This window comes from Cibotium barometz, chromosome 45 (assembly GCF_041138505.1).
Source record: "Cibotium barometz isolate CiBa-2024 chromosome 45, ASM4113850v1, whole genome shotgun sequence".
NCBI lineage: Eukaryota > Viridiplantae > Streptophyta > Polypodiopsida > Cyatheales > Cibotiaceae > Cibotium > Cibotium barometz.
The window spans coordinates 22,903,517-22,913,437 of NC_141090.1; the positions used below are offsets into that span (position 1 = coordinate 22,903,517).

Sequence of the window (9,921 nt, forward strand, 5' to 3'; positions counted from 1 at the left end):
ACGACTATACTTGAACAGGATCTGTTCTATAGTTCGTACATCTTGCCTGAGCATTCCTGCTCTGACAAGTCGCACAGCCCGGAAGACGAAACGAGGCTCAGCCGCCAGAGCGTGAATAACTTGCCAGGGCTGCTGGGTGTCCCCGCCCTCCGCCCTGCGCCTTGATGACCGTCCCGCCGTGCTCATTCGGCCGGTGGTGAAGGCTGCTGAGCGATCTGACGGGTGTTACCTTTATGGGCTCGACGGGGGATTGCTCATATAGCACGACTATACTTGAACAGGATCTGTTCTATAGTTCGTACATCTTGCCTGAGCATTCCTGCTCTGACAAGTCGCACAGCCCGGAAGACGAAACGAGGCTCAGCCGCCAGAGCGTGAATAACTTGCCAGGGCTGCTGGGTGTCCCCGCCCTCCGCCCTGCGCCTTGATGACCGTCCCGCCGTGCTCATTCGGCCGGTGGTGAAGGCTGCTGAGCGATCTGACGGGTGTTTCCCCCACCCGCCATTTTTGGCATATATATATATTTTGCAAAGCCCAACAACAACTGCTTCGCTTCTTCCCCGTCGTGTGTCTGGGCGGCATCCCACCACCGTTTCTCTTTGGCTGCTGGCCAGCCAGCCAGCCTCTCACACTTACCCGCCGACCTTCATTCGGAATGTGCCCCTTCATGTCATTCCAGTGTGGTTAACCACCACCACTAAGCTCCTTCACTCCTCCCAAACACATTTATAGACACTATTGCACTACATAAATCCCCTTTCTTATACCTCAACCTCCTAAGCTCATTTAGACATGTTGACCAAAGCGGTTCAGACAATTGTATCACACTCATCATTGGCGAGGTGGCCTCCTCAACCCATGGGAGGAGTCCTCCCTATCTCCATGTGTTAAGTACATATATTAGTAAATACAAAATATGCATAACTAATTCCAAGAAAATATTGGTGACCAAGAAATGGACCTAATCCTCAGAGTCTTCGGGTGTGGGAAAGGCTCATAGTTCTGGTTCTCATCTTTACCCTGTTGTTGCAACGTTTAGACATGTTGTATCACACTCATCATTGCGAGGCGGCCTCAACCCATGGGATAATTCTGCCCTGTCCACACAGGTTATCTTCAAGGGTTGGTTTTCTTTGTGTATATAAATGCGATTGGTCTCCCAATAATGAACCAACCTTGCTTCCCTCATGTAAGGCCTTTTGAGGATCATTGTGTATGACCATCTCCTCTCTAAAAGTCTACACCATAAATGTGTAGTGGAAGCCTAGTCCAAAAGTCTTGATTTTTGCATCTTGCAAGATGCCAATGGAATTGGTCATGTTCCTCAAAAGGAGCTGGCTAAATGCGTAAGGGACATACACTGTTCCTTCCCTAGGAGGTGGTGCCTGTGTGATGGGGATGAGATAAAGTCCTCATTCCACCGATCGCCTCAGAGAAAATGTTGCATTGGCTATGGTGAGCCATGGAAGGCCATTTTTCACCTCCCACTAAGTCCTCCCTCAATGTATCTAGCAATGTGGGGCTTGCTTGGATTGGTTCTAGAGGTAGAGGGCTTCGAAACTTGTTCTATCTATGACCTCTTGAGAATGGTTATGGCTCTGTCTGACACCTTGGGAAATCTCTAAGATCCCTTTACTAGTTCTATGATTGGCTTTGGGATAGGGTCTAGGAAGATATCCTCAAGTGGGATTAGTGCTTTGTATTGAACCACCTGCTCTAGCACTAGCTCTAGTTTAGTGTCACGTACCTTCCTTTTACAAGCTCCTTGGCTTGTTTCATCCTCACTTTCTCCAACAAGGGGTTGGGGTAATCCTTGAGTTCCATTAGAAGGTTTTCATAGTTTATGGGTTTTTTTTCTGCTTGGAAAGAGTGGGTTTCAGGGAGATGACCTCTGAGTTTTCATAGTTTATGGGTTTCTTTTCCGCTTGGGAAGAGTGGCGTTTGAGGGAGGTGACCTCTGAGTTCTCATCCGAATCACTTTTAATCTCTCTCCTCCCATCTCTTTCTCTACCCTCTCTCTCTATCTCTCTCCATCCTCTCTCTCTCTCTCCCTCTCTCGTCTCATCTTTCTCTCTCCCCTCGGTCACATCATCTCTCTCTCTCTCTCTCTCTCTCTCTCTCTCTCTCACCTCATCTCCCATCTTGCCTCCCTCCCTCCGTGCTGTTAATATTTCCGGTCATTAGGGGGCATTTGAACATATTTTGGGCCTTTTACTAATGAAAGTAATTAGCAACGGACCAATAGGAATAGAGGATTGTGCACATCTGGTCTCCTTTGAATATAGGGAGGGAGACTATGCTATAGGGAGGGACACTAGGCTTTCAGTACTAATAATTACACTTGTCTCTTTAAAAAGGTAGGGGGTTTAGGGTAGGTATGGTCCCACCATTTTTCGTGGCTCAAAAAATCCTTCAAATTTTTGAGATCCCCCCAAAACTCACATTTCCCCCCAAAAACCCATCTCAAATTTCATTGTAATCAAAAATTTCATTTTCAAGTCCGCTTTCCCTCTTGAACGTCCAAATTAAACTCTTCCTCTCTTTCTCTTCCATCTCTATCTCATTTGCCCAACCCTAATGAAACCATCAAAGCCCGAAACCCTAATCTTTCTCCTCCATCTTAATCTCCCTCCCTTCTCGGAGCTCCATCTCTTTCATCTTCAAGGCTCCCGTAAAACCCTAGTCTGCACATCTCTTTCCTTTTTACTCTAAACATAACCTTTCTACTCCACCTTCCAAGAAGATATGGCCACACCAAGAAGACCAGAAAACGAGATTGAGGAGATATCCTTGCACAACAAGAAGGACGATGATGGTGCTTTGGTGGGAGAGGCATTTCGTAAGAGCGCTTGGGTTTATCTACAGCCTACTGTGCTGCAATCGGGCATCACCGAGTTCGACGGCGAAAATGTACTAGAGCACCATTGGAAAGGTGGTTTACAAGGCTTCAATAAGGCAAGCAATGGAAAACTAGTGGCCACAGTACAACATGTTTACACAGCACGAGATATCCATCTTCACCAACAAACTTGATTTCCAGACAATTGTAAGTATCGTAGTAGGTAGAAAGGGGCATGTGAGATTTTCTGACAGAGATGTTTCAATCTAAGTCAACTTATTTCTTGTTTGCAGATATTTTTCCTTCAAACATGATAGAGGAGCAGCCATTGGAAAGCCTTACACCGGAACATTTCAAGCATTGCATGCAGATATTTTTCCTTCAAACATGGTAGAGGAGCAGCCATTGGAAAGCCATTGGAAAGCCTTACACCGGAACATTTCAAGCATTGCATGCAGACATTGGTCAAGCAATGTTTTCTTGTGTAAAACAAGTGCAGAGCTTCTTAAGGAAAAGGTTTTCTTTTATCGACACTCCTATTTGGTGCCAAAGCAGGACGGTGCTTATTAGCTTACAACCTCTCATTCCATACTTTGCCAGCATGTTCATTACATATTGTCTTCGAACTAACCAAATGCCTTTTTTTTTACCACTTCAATGCCAAGAAAGTATCTCAATTCTCCCAAGTATCTCATATCAAATTCACCACATAATGAAGCTTTCACATCAGCAATATCCTTTCTTGAATCACCTACACGATCAAGTCATCTATATAGATGACAATCACCACAATACCTTGTGTTGTCTTCTTTGCATATAGTGATGAATCTAAAGTTCCCACATGAACACCAATGCTAATGAGATACCTGCTTATCTTGTCTATCCAAGCACGTGGTGCTTGCTTCAATCCGTACAAGACCTTCTTCAACTTACATACATGTGTAGGGTATTTGGGATGCACATAGCCTTCTGGCTGCTTCATGAACACTTATTCTTGCAATTCACCATTTAGAAATGCATTCTTTACATCCATTTAACACATTTTCCAACCATTTGACACAACCAATGCAATCACAGATTTCATTGTTCCCATCTTAGCCACACGGTATCATAATCCAAGCCATGTGTCTATGCATATCCCTTTGTGTGACCAGCCTTGCTTTATGCCTTTCTATTAATCCATTTGCCTTACATCTCACTTTATACACCCTTTTGCAACTAATGACATTATTTCCACTTGGTAATGCAATCGAGTCCCATGTATCATTGTATACTAAGGTATCCATTTCTTTGTCCATTGCTTTTTCCCATACATGCTTTCCAATAGATTCTCCAAAACATGATGGTTCCACATGCTTTTTCATTGATGTCATGTATGCATAATGCATTGCATACCCATTATATGTCAATCTCTCCACTAGATACCTAATCGTTTGTGATCTTCTCAAAACCTGTAGATCACTTTGTACACCCTGTTTGTACACCCTGTGCTCTTGCACGTGGAGGAACATATATCTCTTACCTTACACCCTGTGCTCTTGCATGTGGAGATTTGAATCTTACAACCACTTTCTCATACAAAAACTTGGTTATTAACCACATGCAACACACATAAACTCTCAGCATAGAGTGAAATCTTATAGACTCAGAGCAAGAATAGATGTCAGGGTCATCCATCATTTTCCTAATTAACAAAAAACAAATTAGCATTATCTTGATCAAGCCATTTTCATTCATAAGAATGCACAAGTCTCGTACAAATCACGTGAATTAGGATTTGTATCAATGCGCTAAGTTTTCTATAACGAATATTTGTATACGTTCCAATTTGGTTCTACAGAGTTGAGTTACTTTCCAATTTCTTAAGTGACATGGTGGATTTTCTCTTAGAAGGATTGATGGTAGTAACCACAAGTCTTCTGTGTACTATCCACAAAAAACTAGATAGCATAAACAAGGTCCTATGCATTGTGCACTATGTTTACAAAGACAGTTGAGGCATCAAGGATGAATTGTGAGAATAAGCTCTCATCCACTTTATAGGCTTGCAAAACTGCCTATAAAACCTCAATTGGGACTACATCGTATAACCTAGTCTTTGGACTTTCGGACTTGATGCCATACTCTCGATTGAATTCATGATCCCAACCTCAAGGAAGGTAACATAGCAAATGGAATGAAAGCATAAGCAAGGCCCTATGTTGAAAGAATAAACAAGGTCCTATGCATTGTCCTTACAAAGAAGCTCCTGTGCACTGTGTTTACAAAGACAGTTGAGGCATCAAGGATGAATTGGGAGAATAAGCTCTCATGCACTTTATGGTCTTGCAAAATTGCCTATAAAACCTCAATTGGGACTACATCATATAACCTAGTCTTTGGACTTTTGGACTTGATGCCATACTCTCGATTGAATTCATGATCCCAACCTTGAGGAGGGTAGAATAGCAAATGGAATGAGCGGACAGTGAGTTGTCTGAACGACTCATAGAGATCCAGAAACTTAATGAAGCAAGGTTATACTCAGTGTGGTGGGCATGGATGCCGAGAAAAAGAGAAGGAAAAGATGCCAATATCAAAACCAAGAGGTTCAAGGAAGGGGACCTAGTTCTACTTTATAATCTGAACAAAAATAAAAGGAATTTAAAGTTGAGAGGGATGGGTCCTTTCAGAATCTACAAACTCACAACTAGAGGGACATCACATCTAGAAATTCTTGATGGAGTACAAATGGAAGGATTCCTCAATGGGAGCAAACTTAGAAAATACTATGGGCCACTGTCTTATGAATGAATTTAAGCCATTCACAAAGGCTCAAAAAAAAGAGAAAACATGAGACTAAGATGAAGAGACGATCCCAATGGGAAGCTAAAGCTGGGGCAAAAAAAGAAAAGCAAAGGAAAGGTATTATACCTATCCACATGGCTGAAATGCATAACAATCATGAGGAGGAAGAGGTCAAACCCGTGAGGTTGTTTTAGTATTTATGTGAAAAAGGTACACGAAACAATAGTCGTGCATCGTTGAGATCTTCATGATTGATCGCAATTGTCTAGACATTGGGTGGGGGGGGGGGGGCAAGATGAGCCCGGATGGGCGTTGGAGGTGGGGAAACTGCTACACAATCATCTAGAACATCTTTATGGGTAGACGGTGGTACCTAAAGGGAAAACTCACTACCTCTCACACTTTGCAGCAAAATGGTGTTGCATAGCACAAGAATTGTGCTAATGTTGAGATGGAAAGGAGTATGCTTAATAACAGGAATCTACTTAAATCCTTTTGGACTAAGGCAGTTAACACAGGTATGTACATTCTTAACAGGAGTGCAACAATACCCCATGCATGCAAGCCTCACAGCTCGATCTTGGATGAAGTTATCGAATGGTTTACAATCCATCATGCCACTGTTCGTCCATGATCCCTCGTCCGTCCATGAGTTGTTATCCATCCTCGATCCATCCACAAGTTGTCGTAGATCCTTGATCTATCCAGTTAGAGAGGGGTGTTCTCATAAAGGGGAGGGCCATTGATGCCATCAAAGGAATAATCATCCAGAATAGGATGCTTTCCAATTATTTTAGGGAAAGCCTAGAGAGAGAAAAAGGGATTAGGGTTAGAGAGAGAGAAAATAACTTTAGGTGAAAGAAAATACCCTAGATTAATTTAGAAATTATTTAGAAGGATATTTAGAGTTTTTGGAGATAAAGAATGCATTTAGTGATGCCAATTTTCCATGGATTATAGCAGATGTGGCTGATTTTTCTTATTGCAAAAGCCAACCTTATCCATGTCCCTAAACACTAAGCTCTTCGATGATTTGCTTGGGTTGGTGATCCTTAAATTCATGAGAAAGTCTCTCCTTATATGAGCCTTGCAAAGGAGTAGCACGTTGGCATGTTGGTGAGGTGCTTAGATTTCCTCGTGAACAAAAAAAACATAGCCAAACTTGCTTTGTTGGATATAGGAGCAGGAAAAAACTTAGTTATATGAGACTTGGGTCTCATATGGGAAACCTGCCCTTGATCCGACCAAAGCTTTGGTACAAATAGTCTCAAGTTTTTATAATGAATGTAAAGGGATGTGAAAGATTAAGTTCCACATCAATTTTTATCCCATTGGTGGAAGGTAGTTTTTATGTATAATACTTAAAGAGATCATCCTTGGAAGGGGATGGATTGTGAAACATGACTGCAACATTGATTGGACCATGAGGACAACCACAATCAAGTTAGCACAAAAGAGTTGGGATAGAGATCTCTACTGATATACAAAAGTTACTAACATTACTACAAGTAGGTCCCATTCAGCCGGTAAGCGCAATTATTCATAAACTTAAAGCCTCTAATCAACCCCCATCACATCCTTAAAACCAAAAGTAAAGGAGTTAAAATCCCAACCAAAGGATGAAATCTTCTTTAAAAATCAAGGAGGCACCATAAAAGAAACCAAATGCTAGCAACCAATACGTCCAATCCTGCTACCTCGGTTTCTCAAAAAGTCCCAATGAACCAGGATGAAGCAAATGTGGGTATCGAAGACACCAAGGAAACCTAATTATGAGCCAACCAAATAGCTAAAGCCCAAGAAAAAAAACCCTAAACAGGTGTGGATTCCAAAGGAGAGTATCCCTAAAATGCCGACAAAAATTGATGACAAGCTGATGTGGATCCCTAAGCAGAGAAGAAATAGAAAGCCATATAGTGATCCAACCACACAAGGATGGGTGACCATGTAAATATCACTAATAGCCCAAGGATACTCCTAAGGAAGAAGCCAAATAAGGGTGCCAAAAAGGGCGTTGGGAAGAGCAAACAATATCTTCCTTTATAGCATCTAAATCACTGAAAACATACAGCACGGGACATCTAGCAACCCTACAGTTATCCCTTGAGCCTCTGCTCATTCAGCCAACCGCCTGAACTTTCTCAATCTAAATCAGTTGTCTCACCTAAATGTCCTCCTAGGTCAGATCTAACTCTGAACAAGTCTGATCTTTAACTCCTCAGCTAACTCCTTTGACCTTCTGCTGACCTGAATTGACCCGAACTCTCTCAGTTCAGCTGCTCTACTAACTGTTTTTTGATTGAGCTACCTGTTTGCTGACCTCTATCAAATCCTTGTCCTCTAGACTCACAGACTTTCTTCCAGGACCATCAACTCTCTCAAATCCTTTGGTCCAGAACTCTACTGAATCTGTCACCCCACCCCACTTCCAACTATCAACTGACTCCTACCTGACTCAGAACTCTCCACTCTTGTTTCCTCTAACACTTTTACAAACCCCTAGACACCTAAGAATCAACAATGATCTAGCCTTGCAACTCCTAATCTGACAGCACCTGACTCCCTCTAACTCTGTTAAATACTCTCCAGCATTAAAACTATGTGATTGGCCCTCACAGACCTCTGACTATCAGACCTGACTCAAAATAGCTTCCTCTCAACCCAGAAAGACTAGTTTGACCCTTCAAGTGACTGACCCTGATGTTTAGCTGACCCTACAACCACCTCTGCAGGTTTTCTTCTTCAAACAGAAACCAACAGTTGAGCGAAACCCTGGGTAGCACCAAGTTCTAAGAGAGGTGCAAACATAGATCCCTGGCCCTGGGCTTACCTGTGCAACCTAGCTGTCTTTCTCACTCTTTACAAGGTGGGATTAAAAGATGCAACCCTCCTAGAGCGAGGAAAGAAAAGTTAACAAAATCATCATCACGCTCAAGAATCTTGCATCAACAAATCACACCAAAACAGGTATGGGTGCCCAAAAAGCAAGATAAGGGAAAAGCTAAGATAGAGCACACACGGACTAAAGAAGAGCAAGAGCAAGAGCAGCTTCAGAAGCAAATCCAAGAACTACCCTCTTCTTCTCAGCCTTTGCATGATGGAATCCCAACTTCCCTATAATTCGATGAAGTCTCTGATGATGAGCACAGTAGTGTGAAGATTGTCCCAGCACAAGATGGCTTAAAAACCAACAACGTCTCATTCTTAATCTAGGTGGAAGCCAAGCTCATCAAAATGATGCAGAGCCCCTCAACTCGAGTAACAAAATGCATCCATTACGGGCACTTGGTGTGCAGACACTTACCATTGTAGGTAATCCAAAAATCTTTACAAGGTGGGACTCGTGATTTTCCCAAGTTTCCTAACATCTGGAGGCCTTTAGAAACGAGTCCTAATGGGAAGGGAGGGATTGCGATTATTTTGCAAGAAGGCGAATGTGAAAAGCCTCCCAAGGCTTACAAAAACCCTACCACCTATGTGGCCCTAGTGCATCCTTGATTTACCTATGTGGGTGGAGGACGAGAAAGGGTGGTGCATGAGAGGTAAAAGTCACATGATATTGGAGCGTTCTAGTGGACTGCACAAACAATAACTCCCCATATCCCAAAGAGCATAAACCACAGCCCATGTACAAAACGGTGAGGGGCCTCCCACTACGGTCGTGCGCGAACGCTCCATGGATCCATGCTATACCTAGAACGATGATTGTGTAGATGTTGGGAAGCATAAGGCTTTGAAAGGGGTCTAAGGGCTCACATGGAGGCCGTAGAATATTATGGTCGATAGCATGGTACATAGATTATAACACATCGTGATTTGATCTCACCACCACACGCAGTCATCAGTGATAGCAATGTCATGATATGCTCGAGCTCGCCATTAATGTTGCATATGAGAGGAGGAGGAGGAGGTGTGGTGCGCGAGGAAATTGGTTGTATTTGAAGCCCTAGCCTATGACACGCAATTTAATCATCATAAGGTGCGGAGATAGAGGGGTGAAAAACCCACATAGCAAGATTGCCAGCTTAAGCGTTACCTTTATGGGCTCGACGGGGGATTGCTCATATAGCACGACTATACTTGAACAGGATCTGTTCTATAGTTCGTACATCTTGCCTGAGCATTCCTGCTCTGACAAGTCGCACAGCCCGGAAGACGAAACGAGGCTCAGCCGCCAGAGCGTGAATAACTTGCCAGGGCTGCTGGGTGTCCCCGCCCTCCGCCCTGCGCCTTGATGACCGTCCCGCCGTGCTCATTCCGCCGGTGGTGAAGGCTGCTGAGCGATCTGACGGGTG

General features: G+C 43.3%; 3 non-coding genes across 3 annotated transcripts; all 3 read left to right on the forward strand.

Annotated features, from left to right (window-relative positions):
* On the forward strand, positions 1-225 carry LOC147612534 (small nucleolar RNA U3). Its single transcript, XR_015263566.1, has one exon. It is a non-coding gene; the product is annotated as a small nucleolar RNA U3 (small nucleolar RNA).
* A 38-nt stretch (positions 226-263) lies between these two features.
* LOC147612535 (small nucleolar RNA U3) lies at positions 264-488 on the forward strand. The gene has a single exon (XR_015263567.1). It is a non-coding gene; the product is annotated as a small nucleolar RNA U3 (small nucleolar RNA).
* A 9,208-nt stretch (positions 489-9,696) lies between these two features.
* On the forward strand, positions 9,697-9,921 carry LOC147612536 (small nucleolar RNA U3). Its single transcript, XR_015263565.1, has one exon. It is a non-coding gene; the product is annotated as a small nucleolar RNA U3 (small nucleolar RNA).